Raw genomic sequence first — 26,346 nt, forward strand, 5'->3', positions numbered from 1 at the left:
AGTAAGTTGATAAGACAGTGGGGAGAGTCATGAGTACTTTAAAAAAAAAAAAAAAAAAACTAAAGAGGTTTTGCTGATTTTTTTTTTTTTTTTTTTTTTTTAGGGCCATGTGTCTGTTGACTGTAAGTTTTTGGGAACTGAATTATTACTTGCTATATATATATCTCGGTTCATGTATGATACTTTATGACTTCTCTTTGCCAGGTAGTTACGTAGTGCCAGACTGAAGAGATAAGTGCTTATGTAACTTAAAGGGAGTTTGTTACTGTATTAAAGACACCAGTCAGTTTTTGGCCTATCCGTGTTCTTTTCTAGGGACCCCATCGGTAGTCCCTGTGGCAGGGGCAGCCATCCCCTCCTGTGCCACATAGACACAGCTGACACTGGGCAGTGGAATTACAGTCAGTTTTGGACCGTGCATAAGTTAAGAGAGAGGGTGAAGGACAGAAAGTACACCCTGCAAAACAGAAAGGTCACCAAGAGCTGGCCAGACGGGGCTCTGGTTCCTGTTTTTCCTTTCTTGTTTCCAGTCCCACACCCCCTGGAGCCTGCTGTGCTTCCTGGCCTTGGGACCTGTCAGATCTCTCTCCAATTCCCAGTGGGAATTTTTTCTTCTTGGCAGACAGAAGAGCCTTGACTAGACCAGTTAAACTTTTTTGGGGGTGTTGAGGGTAGCGGGAGATCGAATGGTTTAATTTTTCATATCTAGAATTAACCATTTCCCAAAAGATATAGTTCTTAATAATAAGTCAAATTTCTTTCTTTTTTTAAGGTTTTTCATTGGCAAATGGGACAGTTAATTGGACAATGTATTTATTTATCCAGTGAAAATATATAAATGATTAAAAGTCAGAATATGCTGTCCATGTAACCTGGTTTTCTTTTTTTTTTTTTTTTTTTTTTTTGTGGTACGCGGGTCTCTCACTGCTGTAGCCTCTCCTGCTGTGGAGCACAGGCTCCAGACGCGCAGGCCCAGTGGCCATGGCCCACGGGCCTAGCTGCACCGTGGCACGTGGGACCCTCCTGGACCCGTGTCCCCTGCATCGGCAGGAGGACTCCCAACCACTGCGCCACCAGGGAATCCCCTGGAGAGTTTTTATCATAAATTGGTGTTGAATTTTGTCAAAAGCTTTTTCTGCATCTATTGAGATGATCATATGGTTTTTATTCTTCAGTTTGTTAATGTGGTGTATCACATTGATTGATTTGTGTATATTGAAGAATCCTTGCATCCCTGGGATAAATCCCACTTGATCATGGTGTGTGATCCTTTTAATGTGTTGTTGGATTCTGTTTGCTAGTATTTTGTTGAGGATTTTTGCATCTATATTCATCAGTGATATTGGTCTGTAATTTTCTTTTTTTTGTAGTATCTTTGTCTGGTTTTGGTATCAGGGTGATGGTGGCCTCATAGAATGAGTTTGGGAGTGTTCCTTCCTCTGCAATTTTTTGGAAGAGTTTGAGAAGGATAGGTGTTAGCTCTTCTCTAAATGTTTGATAGAATTCACCTGTGAAGCCATCTGGTCCTGGACTTTTGTTTGTTGGAAGATTTTTTTTTTTTTTTTTTTTTTGCGGTACGCGGGCCTCTCACTGTTGTGGCCTCTCCCGCTGCGGAGCACAGGCTCCGGACGCGCAGGCTCAGCGGCCATGGCTCACGGGCCCAGCCGCTCCGCGGCATGTGGGATCTTCCCGGACCAGGACACGAACCCGTGTCCGCTGCATCGGCAGGCGGACTCTCAACCACTGCGCCATCAGGGAAGCCCTGTTGGAAGATTTTTAATCACGGTTTCAATTTCATTACTTGTGATTGGTCTGTTCATATTTTCTATTTCTTCCTGGTTCAGTCTTGGAAGGTTATACCTTTGTAAGAATTTGTCCATTTCTTCCAGGTTGTCCATTTTATTGGCATGGAGTAGCTTGTAGTAGTCCCTTAGGATGCTTTGTATTTCTGCGGTGTCTGTTGTAACTTCTCCTTTTTCGTTTCTAATTTTATTGATTTGAGTCCTCTCCCTCTTTTTCCTGATGAGTCTGGCTAATGGTTTATCAATTTTGTTTATCTTCTCAAGGAACCAGCTTTTAGTTTTACTGACCTTTGCTATTGTTTTCTTTGTTTCTATTTCATTTATTTCTGCTCTGATCTTTATGATTTCTTTCCTTCTGCTAACTTTGGGTTTTGTTTGTTCTTCTTTCTCTAGCTCCTTTAGGTGTAACGTTAGATTGTTTATTTGAGATTTTTCTTGTTTCTTGAGGTAGGCTTGTATAGCTATAAACTTCCCTCTTAGAACTGCTTTTGCTGCATCCCACAGGTTTTGGATCGTCACGTTTTCATTGTCATTTGTCTCTAGATTTTTTTTTGGGGGGGTGTGGTACGTGGGCCTCTCACTGTTGTGGCCTCTCCTGTTGCAAAGCACAGGCTCAGCGGCCATGGCTCATGGGCCCAGCTGCTCCACAGCATGTGTGATGTTCCCGGACCAGGGCATGAACCCGTGTCCCCTGCATCAGCAGGTGGACTCTCAACCACTGCGCCACCAGGGAAGCCCTCTAGGTATTTTTTGATTTCCTCCTTGATTTCTTCAGTGATCACTTGGTTATTTAGTAACGTATTGTTTAGCCTCCATGTGTTTGTGTTTTTTACGTTTTTTTCTCCTGTAATTCATTTCTAATCTCATAGCGTTGTCAGAAAAGATGCTTGATATGATTTCAATTTTCTTAAATTTACTGAGGCTTGATTTGAGACCCAAGATGTGATCTATCTTGGAGAAGAATGTTCTGTGCATACTTGAGAAGAAAGTGTAATCTGTTTTTGGATGGAATGTCCTATAAATATCAATTAAATCTGTTTAGTCTGTTGTGTCATTTAAAGCTTCTGTTTCCTTATTTATTTTCATTTTGGATGATCTTTCCATTGGTGTAAGTGAGGTGTTAAAAGTCCCCCACCATTATTGTGTTACTGTTGATTTCCTCTTTCGTAGCTGTTAGCAGTTGTCTTATGTATTGAGGTGCTCCTGTGTTGGGTCAATATATATTTATAATTGTTATATCTTCTTGGATTGATCCCTTGATCATTATGTAGTGTTCTTCCTTGTCTCTTGTAACATTCTTTATTTTAAAGTCTATTTTATCTGATATGAGTACTCCGTTTGCATGGAACATCTTTTTCCATCCCCTCACTTTCAGTCTGTATATGCCCCTAGTTCTGAAGTGGTTCTTTTGTAGACAGCATATATATGGGTCTTGTTTTTGTAGCCATTCAGCAAGCCTGTGTCTTTTGGTTGGAGCATTTAATCCATTCACGTTTAAGGTAATTATTGACATGTATGTTCCTATTACTATTTTCTTAATTTGGGGGGTTTTGTTTTTGTAGGTCCTTTTCTTCTCTTGTGTTTCCCACTTACAGAAGTTCCTTTAGCATTTGTTGTAGAGCTGGTTTGGTGGTGCTGAATTATCTTAGCTTTTGCTTGTCTGTAAAGCTTTTGATTTCTCCATTGAATCTGAATGAGATCCTTGCTGGGTAGAATAATCTTGATTGTAGGTTGTTCCCTTTCATCACTTTAAGTATATCATGCCACTCCCTTCTGGTTTGTAGAGTTTCTGCTGAGAAATCAGCTGTTAACCTTATGGGAGTTCCCTTGTATGTTATTTGTCGTTTTTCCCTCGCTGCTTTTAGTAATTTTTGTTTATTTTTAATTTTTGCCAATTTGATTACTGTGTGTCTCAGCATGTTTCTCCTTGGGTTTGTCCTGTATGGGACTCTCTGCGCTTCCTGGACTTGGGTGGCTATTTCCTTTCCCATGTTAGGGAAGTTTTCGACTATAATCTCTTCAAATATTTTCTCTGGTCCTTTCTCTGTCTCTTCTCCTTCTGGGACCTCTATAATGCGAATGTTGTTGCATTTCATGTTGTCCCAGAGGTCTCTTAGGCTGTATTCATTTCTTTTCATTCTTTTTTCTTTATTCTGTTCCACAGCAGTGAATTTCCACCATTCTGTCTTCCAGGTCACTTATCCATTCTTCTGCCTCAGTTATTCTGGTATTGATTCCTTCTACTGTAGTTTTCGTTTCAGTTATTGTGTCGTTCTTCTCTGTTTGTTCTTTAATTCTTCTAGGTCTTTGTTAAACATTTCTTGCATCTTCTCGATCTTTGCCTCCATTCTTTTTCTGAGGTCCTGGATCATCTTCACTGTCATTATTCTGAATTCTTTTTCTGGAAGGTTGCCTATCTCCACTTCATTTAGTTGTTTTTCTGGGGTTTTATCTTGTTCCTTCATCTGGTACGTAGCCCTCTGCCTTTTCATCTTGTCTGTTTTTCTGTGAATGTGGTTTTCATTCTGCAGGCTGCAGGGTTCTAGTTCTTCTTGCTTCTGCTGTCTGCCCTCTGGTGGATGAGGCTATCTAAGAGGCTTGTGTAAGTTCCTGATGGGAGGGACTGGTGGTGGGTAGAGCTGACTGTTGCTCTGGTGGGCAGAGCTCAGTAAAACTTTAATCTGCTTGACTGTTGATGGGTGGGGCTGGGTTCCTTCCCTGTTGGTTGTTTGACCTGAGGCAACCCAACACTGGAGCCTACCTGGGCTCTTTGGTGGGGCTAATAACAGACTCTGGGAGGGCTCACACCAAGGAGTACTTCACAGAACTTCTGCTGCCAGTGTCCTTGTCCCCACGGTGAGCCACAGCCACCCCCGCCTCTGCAGGAGATCCTCCAACACTAGCAGGTCGGTCTGGTTCAGTCTCCTGTGGGGTCACTGCTCCTTCCCCTGGGTCCCTATGTGCACACTACTTGGTGTGTGCCCTCCAAGAGTGGAGTCTCTGTTTCCCCCAGTCCTGTCAAAGTCCTGCAGTCAGCTTCCACTAGGCTTCAAAGTCTGATTCTCTAAGAGTTCCTCCTCCTGTTGCCGGACCCCCAGGTTGGGAAGCGTGACGTGGGGCTCAGAACCTTCACTCCAGCGGGTGGACTTCTGTGGTATAAGTGTTGTCCAGTCTGTGAGTCACCCACCCACCGGTTATGGGATTTGATTTTACTGTGATTGTGCCCCTCCTACTGTCTCACTGTGGCTTCTCCTTTGTCTTTGGATGTGGGGTATCTTTTTTGGCGAGTTCCAGTGTCTTCCTGTCGATGATTGTCCAGCAGCTAGTTGTGATTCAGGTGTTCTTGCAAGAGGGAGTGAGAGCACGTCCTTCTACTCTGCCATCTTGGTTCCTCTCTCCCATTTACTCCCCACCCGCCCCCACCCCCTGGCGCGCGCGCACCACGCGGCCTCTCACTGCTGTGGCCTCTATGTGGGATCTTCCCAGACTGGGGCACGAACCTGTGTCCCCTGCATCGGCAGGCGGACTCTCAACCACTGCGCCACCAGGGAAACCCGCCCATTTACTTTTTAATCATTGCTAATTAATGAATAACTTGGATGGAACTTAGGTTATTATAATAACCAAAGCTTGGTTATAAGCTTATAAGCTTGGTTTTCTTGTATTCAGTAAGCTTCTTGGTGAATTCCTATGACTAATGATTCTTTGATCAAGGAATTTTAACTTGAGCATTCACTTGCTTAAAGCTTAATTAGGAAGGAAAGTCTGGGACCAAAATGATACATATAGCTCCTCCTTCAAACAGATTTTTGTTTATTTTTCTTTTTGGCTGTGTTGGGTCTTCGTTGCTGCCTGCGGGCTTTTTCTAGTTGTGTTGAGTGGGGGCCATTCCTTGCTGTGGTGCGGTGGCTTCTCGTTGTGGAGCACGGGCTCTAGGTGCACAGGCTTCAGTAGTTGTGGCACGTGGGCTCAGTAGTTGTGGCTTGCGGGCTCAGTAGTTGTGCCGCATGGGCTTAGTTGCTTCGCGGCATGTGGGATCTTCCCGGACCAGGGATCGAAACCGTGTCCCCTGCATTGGCCGGCGGATTCCTAGCCACTGCACCACCAGGGAAATCCTCCAAACAGCTTTTTGATGCCCGTTTCTTTGTTGTGTTTCCGCTTCTTTACTGTGGTCCCCCTTCTCACCCCTTTTTTGATAACTGGGCTCTTTTGTACCAACAAGGTTTCCTTTAAGAGAGGGATAGCAATTGGAGTAAAAAATCCAGAAATGGAGAAAACAGAGTTAATTTGGCAACTCCTGTCACATCCAGAGAGAGATAAGAAGTGGCTGTGTTTATCAGTGTTTAGTTCAAGCAGGTGAGAAGCTTGAGTGGCAAGGACAAGTCAGTGTGTGGAGCCTCTGCTTCAGTGCCTGGCACGGAACAGGCGTGATGAGTGCATGAATCAAGGCTCACAAACGTGAGCCCAGGTGTCAAGACCATTTATTGTTAAATGCTTGGTAAACAATTTAAAATGTTCATCCTGTTTTTAGTGCTGTTGTATAGCATGGCTATATGTTTTCAAACTGGAAGTACAGGCATACTTTGGGGATACTGCCGGTTCGGTTCTGCTACCACAGTTAAGCAGGTATTGCAATAAAACAAATCACATGACTTTTTGGTTGTTTCCCAGTGCATATAAAAGTTTTATTTACACTATATTGTAGTCTGCTAAGTGTGTAATAGCATTATGTCTAAAAAAACAAACAGACCTTAAATTGAAAACATTTTATTGCTAAAGAGTGCTAATCATTGTTTGATCCTTCAGTGAGTTCTAATAGTAACGTTAGGTAGTAACACCATAACAGATATAATAATAATTAAGAAGTTTGAAATAGTTCAGGAATTACCAAAATGGGACATAGAGACACAAAGTGAGTAAATGCTGTTGGAAAAACGGCACTGATGGACTTGCTCAACGTGGGGCTGTCACAACTCTTCAGTTTGTAAAAAAGACAGTATCTCTGAAGTGTAGTAAAACAAAGTATACCTGTAAATGTTCCTGCTTGGCTGTAGTCTGGCCTAAACTGGTGTATGGCACAAGAACAGGTTCACGAAATGCTTTTCTAACAGAGACCACATAATAAACACAGACATAAGCTGAGCTTCACAGTAAAGAGCACGGCCAGGTTCTGAATGGTCTGAAGGCACAGAGTGTCTATGATTCTTGCTTCTTTCCAGTTCCCATCATAAATCACAGACACTTTAGAATACGAGTGACAGAAACACTTCAATTCAGAGTGCCTTCTGTTTTGCAGTTTTTACAGGAAATACGATGCTCATGTCTTCAGCTGGTAAGTTTTGGAAGCATGTGCTTTTTCTTGACTGTGGGGAAATATATTACTTTTTAAAAAGTTGTCTCTAACTCTTCAAGGCAAGAATACATTAATGTTTCTCGGATTTCTCTGTAAGGGACTGGTGGTCAGGATCTTGGTCCAAATCTGGCGGAGAGCCCCAAGTTCACCCGCAGCGTTTGTGTACGTGTATTTGGCCACCGTCAGACTCGATGAATCAGAATCCTGGGGGAGGGTGCCTGGAAGTATGGTGGATAAGGTACAAGGACTTTCTACTAGGCCAGGCTAAAAAGTTTGATTTTCTTCTGTAGGAGGAGCCCTTGAAGACTGGAGTTAGATGTCAAGAGCTGCCCTTCAGAAAGATAAATCAGGCAGTGGTGTATAGGATGGCTGGAGAGGGAAAGAGGTGGCGGGGGAAGCAAGTTAATAGCAGGCTAGGCAAAGGCCCGGAAAGTGGGCGTGGAGTCCAGGGGGTGAGACAGGGGGATGGGTAGGATTGAGTGGCAGCTTGTGGGAAGGGGGTTTTTTGTGCCGGAAGTGGGCGGTGAATCCACTGTCAGTGGGTTTGGAAGGGAAAGCCTGTTACTGTGATAGGGGATTGAGCCCTTAGAGCACTGCACTGTCAAGATTCTAGGGATCGGGCTGCAGTCAGGAAAGGGCATAGCAAGGAGATTGGGGACAGCAAAAGAATGGTGTCCTCTCACCCAGCGTTCGAGGAGGAGGAGGTGATTGGCACGTCAGGTGTTTCTCATATGGTCAGCTAAGGGGGCTAAGGGTCTGTTGCTGCCATCCCCGAGGTGGGAGGCAAAGGGTGTCTAACTGGAGGCTAAGGGTTCAGGCTTGGAAGATAAAGACAGGTGGGAATTTGGGGGTCCTCTTGCAGAGGCTGTTGGTGAAGCCCTAAACTGAGGAGGTCATGGACGTATTTGCAAGCAGTTAGGAAATGGATGCTTGGTGCTGGCGTAGGTATGATATACAGGTAGTTTTAGTAGAGTTATTTGGTTGCAAGAAACAAACCAACTGAAGCTCCAGATTAAGAAAAAACAAGAAGATGTAGAGACGTGGATGGACCTAGAGACTGTCATGCAGAGTGAAGTAAGTCAGAAAGAGAAAAACAAATATCGTATATTAATGCATATATGTGGAATCTAGAAAAATGGTACAGACGAACGGGTTTGCAAGGCAGAAATAGAGACACAGATGTAGAGAACAAACGTATGGACACCACGGGGGGAAAGCGGGGTGGTGGGGTGGTGGGATGAATTGGGAGATGGGGATTGACATGTACACACTGATGTGTATAAAATTGATGACCTGCTGTATAAAAAGATAAAGTTCAAATATTAAAACAAACAAAACTAGAATTATAAGACTGGAATGCAGAGGCCCTGGGAAGGGACAGGAACGGTGGGGAGTGTGCCTCCCTCTTGTGCATCTGTGCTGCTCTTCTTCCTGCTGCTCAGCCTATGCTGTGGAGGGGGGCCTGCCCCAGCTCTCCAGTTCAGGTCCCACTTCCAGCCCCAGAGAGCCCGCTGCACTCTCAGTCTCAGTTTCCACATTATTGGGGGATACAGTGTGTTTGGTCTGACTTAAGCTGGGTACCTGTCCTGGGTGTGCTCAGCTCTGACTGGGGTGAGTGGGAGCCAGGGGACCATCCCAAGACCGGGCTTTGGAGGAGGAACAACGGGGGCAGCTCTTAGAACAGGTGCTCTGTAAGGTGACAGACCCTCCGCTCCAAAGCAAGTGTCCAAAGCAGCGATGAAGGCAAGGCACAGTCCTTGCTTACAGCCTCATAGGATGGGAGCATGGCAGTGGGTCAGAGATCAGGAGGGAGGCTGGGTAGTTGGGTAGAGGGGCAGTCAGGAAGGTTTAATAAAGAGCTCTGTCTCTAAGGTTGAGTGCTGTTTCCTGGCAGAGGGGAAGAGAGGCCAAAGGACATTCTGAGCAAAGGGACACATTTAGTTTTTGTATCTGATTTTCTTTCTTTTTAAAAAATGTATACAGACTTATTATTTTAAAATGACAGTGTTTAGTGCCAACGTAAGCCCCTGGGCTTGAGTCCCTTCACTGGGCGTAATGCTAACTGTGCCTCTTGCTCTTTGTTCAACTTTGAGTTAGTTACTGACCTTTCTTTGCCTGAGCTATCTTTTCTGTAATTTTACAGAATTTAAATGACAAGGAATGATGATAACAGTATGTACTGGTTGGGTTATTGAGGAATTAATCAGATGATGTGTATAAAGTACTTAGCAGCATAGCGTTTGGCATATTAGTAAGTACCTGATAAATATTAGGGCTGGTTAACAGTAATGTGACCTATGTCTTTTTTCCAGATACATGTTTAAAGTCTAGTTTGGGGTCTTAGGCTCTATCAGTTTACCATATCCATAACATAGTGGGTACACTCCTAAGGCTTGCTCATTAAATTTCTGTGGGCCTTAGAGGAACAGTAGGCACAGCGCTCAGAGCAGTGCGTGATAACACACGTGAGTGCCTTGTGGGTCAGACATTCTGGGATGGTCACTGTATCAGAATATCATTACTGTATCAAAGAGTGCATTAACCACCGAATCTAAGGTCCAGAAAAGAAAGGGAAGGAAATCATGTCTCCTCTGGATCTCTTGAGTTCCAGATGTGATGTCTTCGGGGAAAATATCCTTTAGTAGCTTCCTAGACTTTGTATGTCTTTATTCTGACTTTAGGATTGATAATTTTGAGTATACAGTTCTTGCTTGGAATTAGTTCAGGACATTACTCTGTTTTCTCCCAGTTTCCAGTGTTGCTGTTGGGAGTTCAGAGCTGTTGATTCTTGATCCTTTGTATAGCACTGATTTTTTCCATCTGGAAGCTTTTAGGATCTTACTTTTGTTTCTGGAGTTCTGAAACATGATGTAGCTTGATTTCAGTGTCTCTTCAGTCATTGTGCTGGGCGCTTGGTACATCATTTCAGTCTGGAAATACAGGCAGCCCTGGGAGGAGACTGTCAGTGTTATGGTTGTACCTCCTGTTTCTGTACTGGATTTAAAGTGCTGTGAGCATATTGCTGCTTCTATCCATTTTTCCATATTGATGTATCCCTGGCTGTATTTCCATACTTCTTCCTCAAAACATGCCAAATGTTCAGCAGTTACTACTATGCTTGATAGTAAAGTTAGTTTTTTATTGCAAAATTTGAGCTGTTCTAGGCAAACCAAAGTTGGGGGAAAAGTTGGAGCTCTTTTTTTAAAAAAATTTATTTTATATTTTTATACAGCAGGTTCTTATTATTTAATCCATTTTATACATATTAGTGTATACATGTCAATCCCAATCTCCCAATTCATCCTACCCCCCCCCACTTTCCCCCCATGGTGTCAATAGGTTTGTTATCTACATCTGTGTGTCTATTTCTGTCCTGCAAACCGGTTCACCTGTACCATTTTTCTAGGTTCCACATATATGCGTTAATATACGATATTTGTTTTTCCCTTTCTGACTTAACTTCACTCTGTATGACAGTCTCTAGATCCATCCATGTCTCTGCAAATGACCCAATTTTGTTCCTTTTTATGTCTGAGTAATATTCCATTGTATATATGTACCATATCTTCTTTATCCATTCCTCTGTTGATGGACATTTAGGTTGCTTCCATGACCTGGCTATTGTAAATAGTGCTGCAGTGAACGTTGGGGTGCATGTGTCTTTTTTAAAAAAAATAAATTTATTTATTTTATTTATTCATTTTTGGCTGTGTTGGGTCTTCGTTGCTGCACGCGGGCTTTCTCTAGTTGCCGCGAGCAGGGGTTACTCTTCGTTGCAGTGTGGTGGCTTCTCTCGTTGTGGAGCATGGGCTCTAGTCGCGTGGGCTTCAGTAGCCGTGGCACGTGGGCTCAGTAGTTGTGGTGCACGGGCTTAGTTGTTCTGCGGCATGTGGGATCTTCCTGGACCAGAGATCAAACCCGTGTCCCCTGCATTGGCAGGCGGATTCTCGACCACTGCGCCACCAGGGAAGCCCCGTGTGTATCTTTTTGAATTACAGTTTTCTCTGGGTATATGCCCAGTGTTGGGATTGCTGGGTCATGTAGTAATTCTGTTTTTACTTTTTTAAGGAACCTCCATACTGTTCTCCATAGTGGCTGTATCAATTTACATTCCCAGTTGGAATTATTTGCAATTCATATTGCATAGTTAACCACCCTTCTGCAAAAAATAAGTAGTTTCCCTCATAACTTTTCCCCCAAAGATTTACTGTCTCATATGGAAACCACTGTGAAGTGTGTGTGTTTCTTTAAGCTTTTAATGAACACAAGAAAGTACAGGATAATTTTAAAAACAATTGAGGGCTTCCCTGGTGGCGCAGTGGTTAAGAATCCACCTGGCGATGCAGGGGACACTGGTTAGAGCCCTGGTCTGGGAAAGACCCCACATGCCGCGGAGCAGCTAAGCCCGTGTGCCACAACTACTGAGCCTGCGCTCTAGTAGCTGTGCCTGCGAGGCACAGCTACTGAAGCCCACACGCCTGGAGCCTGTGCTCCGCAACAAGAGAAGCCACCACAATGGGAAGCCCATGCAGAGCAACGAAGAGTAGCCCCTGCTCGCTGCAAGTAGAGAAAGCCCACGCGCAGCAACGAAGACCCAGCACAGCCAAAAATAAATAAATTAACTTAAAAAACAAAACTGAGCATGATTAGAAACTTATTATTCAGCAGCTAGGGTTATAGCCAAAACTGTTTTAGGTAGGAGCATCACAAGTGTTCCTGTGCGCCTCTCCTGCCCCTGGTGCACCTTCATACATAGCTGGTTCCCAGACTGTGATAGTGGGAACTGCAGCCCTAGTGTGTTCTTTCATTTTCACAATGCATGAGAAGGAGGTGGTGCAGACATGAGATTCTTGATGTGTCACTGTATGAAATCACTGTGTGGTATGATGCCGGGAATGTGGCTGGCAGTGTTCTACAGGCAAGTCCATGCTTTGTACAGAACATCCAACGTAGCACCTGAAGATATTCATATTCATTAAGGAACCTCTGGACACACGAGTGGAAGCAAGGCAGAGCCCCAGCCTCCTGGGAAACGTGGTTAACAGAGCCTTTGTGGCTGTGGGGCAAGGTGTGTTCTCTGCCAAAGACTGTGTGTACCGTGTGGAGCAGAACGTTAACTTTGGGGGAGTCCTTATATATTCTATCGCAGTACGTTGGTTTTTTTGGTTTTTGTTGTTTTTCATTTTAGCAAATACCCACCTTTCTGCCAAAATAAAATTGAAGGCTAATCCTCAAACTGAGGCAGCCTGCACATTTGTTTTCATCTTCATGTGAATCTGAATTTTGAGAAGTTGGATGGCTTGCTTTTCTGCCTCACTTCCAGCTTGCAGCGGGTTTGAGAGGGGTACATTTCTTCTTTGGCCAATAATTTTTGAGAACAGTATTCTAGTGTTGTGAAGGTGAAGGCAGTTTACTGTTGAAAAAATTTGAAGGCTATGGTGTGCTGAGGATTACAAAACCTGCGTGCAACTCAGCTGAAGAGTAGATTGACTTAACTTTCCATACTGATGGCCCCACAGAAGAAGGGGTGTCCCATCCGTAGGCATAGATACTGTTTACTTTGGTTTCTGTTGCTTTTCTCTGGTGCACAGTGAAAAATTATATGTGATACACAGGATGTGATCTGTTGTTAAGAGATAAAGGAATCAGTGGAAGCCAGACTTGAGGAGGACCCAGCAGTTGGATCTGTCAGGGGCTAGACAGTAGCTGTGATTGCAGTGGAGTTAAATTAGAGAACAGTAGCAGAACGCTGTCTGGAAAGTCCCCAGGTAGTTGAAACTTAAAGATGACATCATAAGGGAAACTTGAAAATTTTAATTTGAATGAAAGTGAAAACAAAACATCAACATTCGTGGGGCATAGTGAAAGCAGTGCTTATAGGGAAATCTGTAGAATTAAATGCTTACTACAGAAAACAGAAAAGGTCTCACCAATCTAAGCTTCTACCTTAAGAAACTAAAAGAAGAGCACATTGATATCAAAACAAGCACAAGGAAGAAAATAATGACAATAAGAGCTGAATTTTGTGAAACTGAAAGCAGAAACACAGTAGGAAAAATCAGTGAAACTGAAAATTGGTCCTTTGAAAAAATCATATTGATAAACCTCTAGCCAGCCTGAGAAAAATAACACTTAAAACACTGTTAAAATGAATAAAAATTAATTAAATATGAAAAATTAAAAGTTAAATATTCATCTTTTTTTAAAAGTACACTCTTAAAAATCAAAATGCATTGATTGAGTCATTAAATCTTGAGGTTGTACCAAGTTTTCCAGCTACTAAAGCTTTTTCTTACTGTATTGGTCAGTGGAAAAGTTAGAAAAAATAGTTATAAAATAAGTTATTTTCTCTGACTTTATCTTCAAGTCATCCCAGCTTTCATTTGATCACTGCAAGTGCGTATTTTTAAAATCTGTATTTGCCTTTTGTTGGCCATAGTATTTCCCTTCCCCAGCTTTTAATTTTGAATAACTTTTGAAGCTACAGAAAGTTGAAAGAATAGGTCAGTGAACATTCTGTACCTTTCACCAGGTTTTGTAATTTGTAACATTTTATTTCTCTCTCTCTGCTTTTTTGGTGAACCATTCGATTGTTGTGTCATGATACTTTATTCTTTACAACTCCAGCCTGTCCCAAGAACAAGGATGTTCTTTACATACCCACAGTAGTTTCGTTATACACCAGATCTTAACATTGATTCACTAATGCATAATCCAAGTCCACAATTAGATTTCTTCAGTTTTCTTCAGAATGTCTTCATGCCCTTTATTCAAATTCAGGGTTTAATCAAGTTCATGTGTTGCACATTTTGTTATCTTGTCTCCTGAGAGTCACTACATCTTGAGCAGTCTTCCCACCTTTTTGTCTGTCGTTAATTTAACATTGACAGTTTTGAAGAGTTCAGGTCAATTACTTGTAATGTCTCACATTCTGGATTTTCATAAATTATTTCCTCATGATTGGATACAGGCAAAATACTTTTGGCAAAAATGCACCATAGGTGACCTGTACTTCTCATTTTATCATATCATGAGATCCCTAATCTTGGTTTGTTCCATTACTGAAAATACTACATATAATCACTTGATTAAGGTGATGACACCAGATTTCTTTTCTTTTTCTTTTTTCTTTTCTTTTCTTTTCTTTCTATCTTATCTATTTATTTATTTATTTTTGGCCGTGTTGGGTCTTCGTTGCTGTGCGGGCTTTCTCTAGTTGCAGCGAGCAGGGGCTACTCTTCATTGCGGTGCATGGACTTCTCATTGTGGTGGCTTCTCTTGTTGCAGAGCACGGGCTCTAGGTGGGCGGGCTTCAGTAGTTGTGGCTCGCAGGGTCTAGAGTGCAGGCTCAGTGGTTGTGGCACACGGGCTTGGTTGCTCAGTAGCATGTGAGATCTTTCCCGGACCAGGGATCGAACACGTGTCCCCTGCGTTGACAGGCGGATTCTTAACCACTGCACCACCAGGGAAGTCCCCAGATTTCTTAATTGTAATAACTTTTCCTTTTTACAGTGAAGAAATAATCTGTGAGTGATACTTTTAGTCCTTGTGACTTCCTTGTAACTTCACACACTTTCACCCTCTGATTTCAGCACCCCCAGGTGGGTGGTCTTTGCCTGCATCTGTGGCTACTCCAGAGCCCTAAACCTGTCATTCCTTCTATATTTGTTTGTAGAAAAGCTTTTAAAGAAAAGCTTCACCTTTCTTGTTTCTTTCTGTTTTATTTATTATTCGAGTGTTATTGTGTACTTGTGTGTTCTTTTTTTTTTTCAGTAATATATATTCTGTTTTAATTATTATTCCTTTTTACCCTCAGATTTATTCCTAAATTTGTCTAGGGGACCTCCTTCACATTATCATTTCATATTCTGCCTCTTCAGGACAGGTTTGTTACTAGAGAATTTTCAGAACTGAGAAGTTTACTTTGTCTCTTACAAGCCCCCAGTCCTTTATGCAAAACTCTTAGGACTGGATGTGTTCTAGAATTCAGCCTTTTTCAGGGTTTAGAAAGATGAAGTGGTGTGTAAAGCACACATGCACAGTGCCCCCAGCAGGACTTATAGTCAGACACCTTAAAGCTTGTGATAAAATGTATGACTGTTCACACTGAACAGGATAAAGGCTAATTAATGCCCTTATGTCTGTTCTGGCTGAGTTCAGGGATCTCAGAATTACAGATAAGTAACAGGGCATGTGTGTGGGATTATGTGGATATAGAAGGAATCATTCCCAACAGGTGTACCTTTGCTTGATTTGAAGTTTTAATGTCCCCAGTAAAGGAATTCTCTAGGTATATCTCAAGAGGACTCAGTTTTTAAATTATGAAAAATGTTGGAATAACAATACTCATACAAATGCTAGTATTTGATACTTAAAATCTCATACTAGATTATATGTGTACAAAGAAGTTCATCACAGAGAGATTTAATATTGCTAAATTAACAACTGTACTGAATCAAAACATAGGCTCAGTTGATCTTATCAGGAGGCTTAATCTTATCAGGAGGTTTAAAGTGCCTAATCTTTGATATATAATAATTCCATCTTTTAAAATCTGCTCTAAGGATATTAGCCTAATAAAATCCTGGGAATATGGCTTCCCTGGTGGCGCAGTGGTTGAGAATCTGCTTGCCAACGCGGGGGACACGTGTTCGATCCCTGGTCTGAGAAAGATCCCATGTGCAGTGGAGCAACTAAGCCCATGTGCCACAACTGCAGAGCCCGCGTGCCATAACTACTGAAGACCGTGCGCCTAGAGCCTGTGCTCCGCAACCAGAGAAGCCACCACAATGAGAAGCCCATGCACCGCAACGAAGAGTAGCCCCAGCTCGCTGCAACTAGAGAAAAGCCCACACGCAGCAACCAAGACCCAACGCAGCCAAAAAAAAGGAATCGTGGGAATAGAACTGCCTTGGCTCTTGAGTGGACTGTGGTGCCCCTGGCCACTGAGAATGGCTCGGAGTCCACCCCAGCTTTTGTGCAGTGGCCTCTCTGGGCTGGGGGCAGGGCCCGTTCCCTCTGACCTCAGAGCCAGTGTCGGGTCAGCTGCACACCTGCTTCAGCGCTCTGCTCTCTGAACTTCGGAGTCCTGGCCTGTGCGTGCATTTCCAGGACTGTGCCTGCACACAGCTCTGTGTGAAACCAGCCCTTTCCTTTTAAACGAAGGACGTTGCTGTACAATATTATGTTCGTTTCAGGTGCGGTACGTAGTGGTGTGACGCTTGCATACGTTATGAAATGATCCCCATGGTAAGCCTAGTAACCCTCTGTCCCTAAACAAACGCTGTCACGATATTACTGACCATATTCCTTATGCTGTATATTACATGCCATGTCTTATTGTGTAATTGGAGGTCTGTAGAAAGTAGCCCTTCTTGATTTTTATTAGTTTAGTTTGTATTGGTACAGTCCCTCTTTTTTTTCTCTGTACCTCATAGGATAATTTTTCATGCTTTCTCCACTAGACTGTAAGACCCATGTAGGTGGCTCACATACCTGGTTGTTGACATGTGTTTTCAGCTTTAGCACACTATTTCACATTATAGGCATGGAAATGGTTGTTGAGTGAATGGATGTTCAAGGGATTTGACCCATAAATCACTTAAAATTAAGCCAAGGTATTGGGTAGACTTCAAAGACTAGTGTTTGAGGTGCAGTCAGAGGCAGCCTGAAGCAGTACTGGGCAGGGAGGCTGTGGTGTGCGGCTGTCTGGTCCCTCTGTGAGGGAGTGGTCTGGAAGCTTTGCGCTGCACGGGTTTGCATAGGCAGACCGTGTACAGAGGATAAGAGGGAGGGATGCAGGGCTCATGCCCTCCTTCCAGGAGGCTGCCACTGGCCAAAGGAAGATGGTCTAAAAGCAGTGTCGGGGTAGGCAAGGTGTTATTTGGAATATTAAACGTGTTTGGTTTGCTCATAAAAATCATGATAGAGTTGTTACTCTGTTAAATCTATGATTTGAATTTTATTTCACATATTTAAAATTTGACTAAAAATTGGTCTATAAACAGTTGTACCTTTTTCTTGAATTTTATGTTTGTATTATCTTCCTCCAACTTCTCTTTCTAACTGGGTCTCTTTCTAAGAACGTTAAGTAGAGAAAAATTCAGCATGTACTCATGCCACCCCTTACTTCCACTCTGTAGCAGCACCCCTCATGGTTGGGCTTCAGAGTAACCATGGAGCGTCCTCCCTGCCAGCCTGCTGCGTGAGAACCATCTTTTCTCCTGACTGTCTGGCCATGCGCTGCCCCCTCCCCTGTGGGCCCTGGAAACCCATCAGCCAGGCTCATCAGTCTGGTGTGCTCAGCCCTTAGGGGTCTAAAGGTGGGACTCCCTTGCCACTGTACCTTTTGCCTCTAGTAGGTGTGGTAGCTTTGTAAAATGTAGCCTTTGTTGTTTTAAATCCCTGGTTTTCTGGTTTTCTGTAAGTATTACCCCTAGTTTAGGATCATATGAATGTGTGCTGCTGTCTAAGACAATGGTCTTGTTCTCCTTGCTGGGTTCTGTGGGCTGGGCAGTCAGAAAAAGACCCCCACTTGGGTCTTATTTTTAGCCAGAAATAAGTCCAGACAGCTGTCCATGTGAATCAGCGGGAGATGGTTTGGTGGTGCTCTCAGCATCTTCTGTGAGCTGGAGAGTCAGTGCTTTCTAGGAGTTAGCTCCCTGTCTTCTCTTCCAAAGAATAGAGAGCTTGAACTTTGTTTCATGCCTTAAGCCACAAAGCAATCTAGGCCTTTGAATTAGAGCAAACGATGATACATTTTTCTATTTTACTTTCTTCTGTCTGTCTCTTCATGTGGAAAATACATGGAAGGACTTACATTTGGAGATCGGGGTGATTGTGATAGTTACCTTAAAGGGGTGGCTCTCACCTGGGACTAGTATTGCTCTCCCCATGGGACATCTAGTGGTGTCTGGAAATTTGGGGTTGTCACAGCTGGGGAAGGGGATGCTGAGGCCGGCCAGCTGCTGAATATCCTACAGAAGACAGGACGGCCCCCACCACAGAGAACAAGCCAGTCTAAAATGTCAGTTGTGGGGCTTCCCTGGTGGCACAGTGGTTAAGAATCTGCCTGCCAATGCAGGGGACACAGGTTTGGTTCAAGCCCTGGTCCAGCGAGATCCCACATGCTGCAGAGCAACTAAGCCCGTGCGCCACAACTACTGAGCCTGCGCTCTAGAGCCCGAGAGCCACAACTACCGAAGCCCACGTGCCACAGCTACTGAAGCCCACGTGCCTAGAGCCTGTGCTCCACAACAAGAGAAGCCACTGTAGTGAGATGGCCGCGCACTGCAGCGAAGAGTAGCCCCCGCTCACTGCAACTAGAGAAAGCACGTGTGCAGCAACAAAGGCCCAATGCAGCCGAAAATAATAAATGAATGAATGAATGAATGTAAAAAAACCTGTCAGTTGTGCCAAGGTTGAGATTCCCTGGCTTTCATTCACTTTGATGGCTTCATGAAGCCTTTGGTGTGCACTCCTGGGAGCCTGGCTCAAGAGGGTTCATGGGGGCGAGAGCCGTAGTTTGCCCCTGTCTCCAACTTCTTCCACACCCCCTGGTTTGGTTGGTTTTTTCAAGTACCTTTAACAGCACTTATTCCTCCCCCCACCCCGAGGTGAAATTCATATAACAAAACCATTTTAAAGTGAACAGTTCAGCGGCCTTTTAGTAATTCGCAGTGTTGTGCAGCCACTACCTCTACCTAATTCCCGAACATTTCTGTCACCCCAGAAGGATCCCTGTATCCATCGAGCTGTTGTCCATTGCACACAGAGCCCCTGGCAGCTACTGCATTCTGTCTCCGTGGATTTGCGTGTTCTGGATATTTCACATAAACAGAATCATACAATATGTGACCTTTTGCGTCTGGCTTCTTCACGTAGTGTAATGTTTTCAAGGGTTATCCATGTTGTACGTGTATCAGTACTTCATTCCTTTTCATGGATGAATAAGATTCCATTGTGTGGCTGTACCACATTTTGTTACCCACTCAACTGTTGATGGACATTTGGGCTGTTGCCACCTTTCGGCTGTTGTGAGTAGTGCTTCTGTGAACATATGTGTACATGTATCGAATACCTGTTTTCAGTTCTTTTGGATGTATACCTACAAGTAGAATTGCTGGGTTGTATGGTGATTCTGTGTTTAACTTTTTGAGGAACCACCACACTGTTTTCTTCCATGCCCACTTTTACTGCCAGAAAAGTATGTGCTTGCTTATAACATAAGCAGCATTCGAGCATAATTCGAAAACAAAACCATTTTGTTATAAATAAATGCCTTAGAATTCATAGTTCAACTGGGGGACGTCAGCTTGTTGATGCCTCTACTGACCCCCAGGTTAGAGGCATGCACTGAGTTTGTAAACGTAATAGAGAATTGATCAGTAGGCAAGAGGTAAACCGTGAAATGTCCAAAAGTGGCCTTTTCACAGAGTGTTTTGGAGAGATTACCAGAACATCTTTTTTTTTTTTTTTTTTTTTTTTTGCGGTACGTGGGCCTCTCACTGTTGTGGCCTCTCCCGTTGCGGAGCACAGGCTCCGGACGCGCCGGTTCAGAGGCCGTGGCTCATGGGCCCAGCCGCTCCGCAGCATGTGGTATCTTCCCAGACTGGGGCACGAACCCATGTCCCCTGCATTGGCAGGCGGACTCCCAACCACTGTGCCACCAGGGAAGCCCCAGAACATCTTTCAGTGTATTGAAACTTAGTTTCTGGGAAAGAACAAGCAGGTATTTCAGAAGAAATCTGGAAGTAAATATTTTTTCGCACTGGCTGCAGTGTGATGAGAGGCAAGTCCAGAGGCTTGTTGCTGTGTCTGCTGCTGTGGCCTCCTGGACACCCAGGGCCACATCTTTGCATAGCAGCGCAGCAGCTGGACTGGGCCAGAGGGATGGGCTGGAGATGTGCCCAGGTTGACTTGCCTGCACTTAGGGAACAGTCAGCCCGTGACTTCTTTGACATTCACATGAGATCCTCTGCGGGCCAGACAGGAAAGTATAGGGAAAGTTACTCTTAGGAGCTTCTTGAATTGCAGTGTTTTTCTCTGTTGCTGTTACTATAATTTTTATAGTAAGAGGATTCTAAACACCCCTTCCCCCTGATGCTTTTCAGTTTAATTCAAGATATTTTCCCTGAGGCATTTCTAAGGATTTTTCTTTTTTTTTTTTAAGAAATTGAGATCAGATTTCTTCTTTTCCACACTGAAAAACTTACCACTAAGTTAATACAAAGTACTAATAAGTAAAGTGATTTGGGGGCAAGAAATGGTGATGGGGAAGGGGCGGAATTATGTGCTTCTTAAAATGTATGGAATATTGTGCCTCACAACCTGAATCAATGCAAATACAGCCTTTTCTCTGTTGCAGACAGTTTTACATGTTTTGGAGACCAGACCAGAAGCACTTCTGAATTAAGGTAATTTTGACGTAATTGATTCTTACCAGTTTTTAAAGTACAATATTTAAATTTCTTCAGGGTTTCTTTTTTTTAAGAACCTGGTTTTTGTTACAGTTTTGCCCATCTCTCATTTTTAAGCCCAAAGTTATTTTCAAACAAATTGACCCAGAGAAGGGTTTTCTCTTCAAAGTCTTCATCCAGTGTTCAGCATGAAGGGTTAAGGTCCCAGAGATGATGGTCCACATTCTGGACAAGAGCAGTATTTCTCCAGCTTCTTTCAGTAGAAAGCAGAGGAACCCCTTTTGCAAATCAAATCTTGGTTGGAATAGCAGCAGATCATACAGATAAAGGTGAGGCCACACAATTCAGAAAAAAATTCCAATGTTTGTATGAAATGGGGGCAATAAATGTGTCACAGTGTTGGCGGTGAATCTGGGCAAGGGTATCCAGTACTTTGTATTATTATTATTATTATTATTATTTTACTTTGTATTATTCTTGCAACTCTTTGTAAGTTGAAATTATTTATTTATTTATTTATTTATTTATTAAAAATTTATTTATTTTTTGGCTGCGTTGGGTCTTCGTTGCTGCACCTGGGCTTTCTCTAGTTGCAGCGAGCAGGGGCTACTTTTTGTTGTGGTGAGTGGACTTCTTATTGCGGTGGCTTCTCTTGTTGCAGAGCACAGCCTCTAGGCACGTGGGCTTCAGTAGTTGTGGCTCGCAGACTAGAGAGCACAGGCTCAGTAGTTGTGGCACATGGGCTTAGTTGCTCCGCGGCATGTGGGATCTTCCCGGACCAGAGCTTGAACCCATGTCCCCTGCATTGACAGGCGGCTTCCTAACCACTGCGCCACTGGGGAAGTCCCTGAAATAATTTTAAATTAAAAAACAAAACTAAAACGAATGAATTAGGTGCTTGAACAGTTGGGTATCCATATGTAAAAGGTGAACTTGACTCCATAGACAAAAATCAAGTCAAAATGAATCAGATGCAGCCTAACACTAGAAAACATCTAAAAGAAAACAGAAAATCGTTGAGACTTTGGGTTAGGCAAGGATTTCTTAATGACATCAAAGACACAGTTCATTAAAGAGAACATTTATAAATTGGACTTCATCAAATTTAAAAATATCTCCTCTGGGCTTCCCTGGTGGCGCAGTGGTTGGGAGTCCGCCTGCTGATGCAGGGAACATGGGTTTGTGCCCCGGTCCGGGAAGGTCCCACATGCTGCAGAGCGGCTAGGCCCGTGAAGGTCCCACATACTGTGGAGCGGCTAGGCCCATGAGCCATGGCCTCTGAACCGGCGCGTCCGGAGCCTGTGCTCCGCAACGGAAGTGGCCACAACAGTGAGAGGCTTGCGTACCGCAAAACAAACAAACAAAATCTCCTCCTTCAAAGACACTGTTAAGAGAATGAAAAGACAAGCCACAGACTGGCAGAAAATACTAGCAGATCACATGTCTTCTAGGTAACTTATGTCCAGAATAAGTAAAGAACTCTTAAAATTCAATATTAAGAAAACAACAACCTGAAAAAAAAGCAAGTGATTTGAACATTTGAACAGAGACTTCACCAGAGAATATAGAGAGATGGCAGATGAGCGCATGAAAAATCATTAGCCATCAGGGAAATGCAAATTAAAACCACAACGAGGGGACTTCCCTGGCTGTCCAGTGGTTAAGACTTCGCCTTTCAATGCAGGGAGTGTGGGTTTGATCCCTAGTTGGGGAGCTAAGCTCCCACATGCCTCGTGGCTAAAAAACCAAAACAGAAGCAATACTGTAACAAAATTCAATAACAACTTTAAAAATAGTCCATATCAAGGGGCTTCTCTGGTGGCTCAGTGGTTGGGAGTCTGCCTGCCAGTGCAGGGGACACAGGTTTGAGCCCTGGTTTGGGAGGATCGCACATGCTGCGGAGCATCTAAGCCCGTGCGCCACAACTACTGAAGCCCGCACGCCTAGAGCCCGTGCTCCCAACGGAAGAGGCCACCACAGTGAGAAGCCTGCGCACCACAGCGGGGAGTGGCCCCCACTCGCCGCAGCCAGAGAGGGGCCTGCGCGCAGCAACAAAGACCCAACGCAGCCAAAAATAAAATAAGTAAAATAAAATAAATAAATTTATTTTTTAAAAAAACACAGGACACCACTAACCACCTATTACAGTGGCTAAAATGGAAAAGACTGACCGTACCACGTGCTGCCGAGGGTGTGCAGGCGTTGGACTCTCATGCACTGATGGTGGGCATGCAAAATGGTGCAACTGTGTTGAAAACAGTTCAGCAGTTTCTTAATAGGTTAAACGTATGCTTGCTGTGTATGATCCAGCCTTTCCACTCCTAGGTGTTTACCCAAGAGAAATGAGGGCAGACGTCCATGTAAAGACATGCAACAGCATGGATGGATCTCAGAATAACCATGCTGAGGGAGTGAAGCCAGACCACAGAAAAGTACACACTGTATGATTCCACATATATAAAACTGTAGAAGATGCAAACTTACGTGTAGTGACAGAAAGCAGATTCGTGGTTGCCTGGGTGTCGGGGGTGGGGTTACAGAGGGACACAGGAGACTCTTGGGGGTGTAGATGTGTCCATTACCTTAACTGAGGTGGTGGTTTCATAGGTGTATAATATGTCAGAGTGTATCAAATTGTAATTATTTATTGTGTTATTTACCTTCAATAAAGATTTTTTTTTTTTTTTTTTTTTGCGGTACGTGGGCCTCTCACCGCTGTGGCCTCTCCCGTTGCGGAGCACAGGCTCCAGACGCGCAGACTCAGCGGCCATGGCTCACGGGCACAGCCGCTCCGCGGCGTGTGGGATCTTCCCGGACCGGGGCACGAACCCACGTCCCCTGCATCGGCAGGCAGGCTCTCAACCACTGCGCCACCAGGGAAGCCCAATAAAGATATTTTTTAAGCTAAATGAGCAGTTAGCATAGGAACAGGCTCTGCCTCTACCTGCTGAACCCCTGTGTCACCCTGGTGGCTGCTGCCGCCCATATTTTTCCTTTGTGCGGAGGGCCTATCCCACTGACAGGAGAGGGAGACGTTTTCTGTTACTTCAATCATTTCAAGTGGAAAACACTATTACTGCTTTTGTGACAAGTTCGATTTAGTGAGCATTTGCTCTGGTTCAGTCAGGTTTTAAGGACCTTATATGGATTCTCATTGAGTCCTCATAGCGTGTGAGGTAGGTAGTGTTACTGTTTCCACTTTCAGACCAAAATTCAGAGGCGGAGAGGTTGTCAACTCGGTGGAGGCCACCTGGTGCTGGGAGTGGGGTCTGGAAGTCAGAAGTGCGGCCCGCAGCCAGGTGCAGCCACGTTGCCTCTGCCAGCCAGTCCTGCACAGGCTGGCTGGACGTGCAGAGGCACGTGGGAGACCCAGTTGTGCTCATCGTAGTTTTCAGGAAGTGAGTGTAAAAGCAAAGATCACGTCTGCGTACTGGAGTGCAAGTGGCATGGCTGAGAGCAGAGTTTCCCCCAGACTTGAGGGCTACAACCTCTCAGAGGTGCCTCTGTTGTGGGCAGTTGATGTCCAGTCCCTCCCACCTTTCCTAGTTAGACCTTACTTCTGGGTGTGTGCCATTCACTTCTTGGTTAGCATCAATCACGTATGAAGTTTGGCTCTGAAATCCTTCAAGTGGGACTTCCTGTGTGGCCTCAACGGGTTTGAAGGGGTATGTACTCGGCTCTGTGTGCAACCTGGGAAGCAAGGTCAGCTGTAGAGGGAGAACAGGATGGAAGAACAGATGGGTTTTTGTAGAGCATCAGACAGAAGGATTCAGGAGAAAGGGTCACTGACCGTTTCCTGTGACTGCAGAGGGAAAGGCAGCCTGGGTGAGGGTAACTCACACCTGCTGCCCAGCACTGGCTCAGCCCTGTCTTCCCGTCCCACTCCCTGAGCTGCCACTTGCAAAGGACCTCACGCCTCCCACTGTGATTTCTGCTGTCACTCCTAATTGCCAGCATCTGGTAGGTGAGCGAGCTGATCTGTAGGGACACGTAGGGGAGGTGATTACTGGGGTCAGGAAAGACCACCTCATCTCGCTCAGTGTCTGAGCTGAGAAACAGGTTAGTTCCATGTGGGGAGAGCCTAGTTCCTGTTCTTTTAGGAGGATACTGAAGTGGGTTGGGCAGCCTCTAGTTGGGTGCCTGCTGTGTGAGTGAAGAGATGAGAAGGGCCCAGTGCTGTGCTGGCCACTACAATAGCTGGTGGCCACTAGCCACATGTGACTGGTGAGCACTGGAAATGAGGCTCGCCCAGATTGAACTGTAAATACACCCTGCACTTGAAAAATTTAGTGTGGACTTCCCTGGCGGTCCAGTGGTTAGGACTCCCAACTCAGGGAGCACAGGTTCGATCCCTGGTCAGGGAAGATTCTGCATGCCGCGTGGCTCCACCAAAAAAACAAAATAAGGAAAACTTAGTGTGACAAATGAGTGCAAAATAGCCTACTTACAATTGTTCTATATCGATTACATGTTGAAATGACGTTTTTGGTTGGATTAAATAAATATATTATTAAAATTAATGTAACCATGTTTCTTTTTACTTTTTTAATATGGCTGATGGAAAATTAAGAATTCCACATGTGGCTTCTGTTGTACTTGTATCGGACAGCGCCTGCATAGAGCGATGAGCTGATTGGAGGAGATGGGTAGGAGCTGAGTTAGGCATTGGGTGGGTCCTATGAGCCTGGGGGCTGGAGGTGACACCTGGCAACTCATAAACCTGAATCGCAGCTCACCTGAACTAATGGCGTGCAATTTTCGAACTAATGGTGAAAGCAGTTTTAATTTTTTTAAATTGAAATACAGTTGATTTACAATGTTATATTAGCTTCTGGTGTACAGCAAGTGATTCAGTTATCTATACATACTGGTTTTCATATTCTTTTCCATTATGGTTTATTACAGAATATTGAATATAGTTCCCTGTGCTATACAGTAGGTCTTTGTTATTCACCTGTTTTATATATAGTAGTTTGCATCTGCTAATCCCAAACTCCTAATATATCCCTCCTCATCTCCTTTCCCCTTTGGTAACCATAAGTTTCTTTTCTATGTCTGTGAGTCTGTTTTAGATTCCACATATAAGTAATATCATATGATACTTGTCTTCTCTGTCTGACTTCACTTAGTATGATAATCTCTAGGTCCATCCATGTTGCTGCAAATGGCATTATTTCATTCTTTTTTATGGCTGAGCAGTATTCCATTGTATATATGTACCACATCTTTATCCATTCCTAAGTGTTCCTAAGCAACACTTAACGTTACTTTCATGCCTTGGCTATTGTGAATAGTGCTGCTGTGAATGTTGAGGTGCATGTATCTTTTCGAATTAAGAGTTTTCTCCGGATACATGCCCAGGAGTGGGATTGCTGGATTGTACGGCAACTCTAGTTTTAGTTTTGTAAGGAACCTCCTCCATACTGTTTTCCATAGTGACTGCACCAATTTACATTAAAAAAAATTTTTTTTTGGTGGGGAGAGCAGTTTTAAGATGCTGCCTCTAGAAGCAGAGAACCTAAGATCTCTTGCCCCTGATGGGATACCTCCATTAGGAAGAAAACAGCGCTCCCCCTGGCTGGGGCAGAAGGCCATGTCCAGGTGTTAACTTCCATTGCATCGTTGTCAGAGAGCTTGTCCTCCTGGAATGAGTGTGGGAGCAGGTGATTAAGGGAGTGAAATTTCTTTCTGTGGTCCCTTGACCATTTCTAGCCAGTTAGGGATTGCTTAGGGGGCCTGCATGGTTAACTCTGGAGCTGGCCTGCATCAGAAC

The 26,346-nt window shown here is 44.0% G+C and overlaps 1 protein-coding gene across 4 annotated transcripts in view; it reads left to right on the forward strand.

Annotated features, from left to right (window-relative positions):
• GNB1 (G protein subunit beta 1) overlaps window positions 1-26,346 on the forward strand; it is a 90,429-nt gene that overhangs the window by 27,322 nt on the left and 36,761 nt on the right. For 2 of the 4 annotated variants that reach the window (XM_059065244.2, XM_059065235.2), the window contains exon 2: window positions 20,522-20,570. The exons of the other annotated variants lie outside the window; for them this stretch is intronic. The gene's annotated coding sequence lies outside the window, so the exon portion shown is untranslated. The remainder of the gene's footprint in view (window positions 1-20,521; window positions 20,571-26,346) is intronic. 4 annotated transcript variants of the gene reach the window in all.

This window comes from Kogia breviceps, chromosome 1 (genome assembly GCF_026419965.1).
Source record: "Kogia breviceps isolate mKogBre1 chromosome 1, mKogBre1 haplotype 1, whole genome shotgun sequence".
NCBI lineage: Eukaryota > Metazoa > Chordata > Mammalia > Artiodactyla > Physeteridae > Kogia > Kogia breviceps.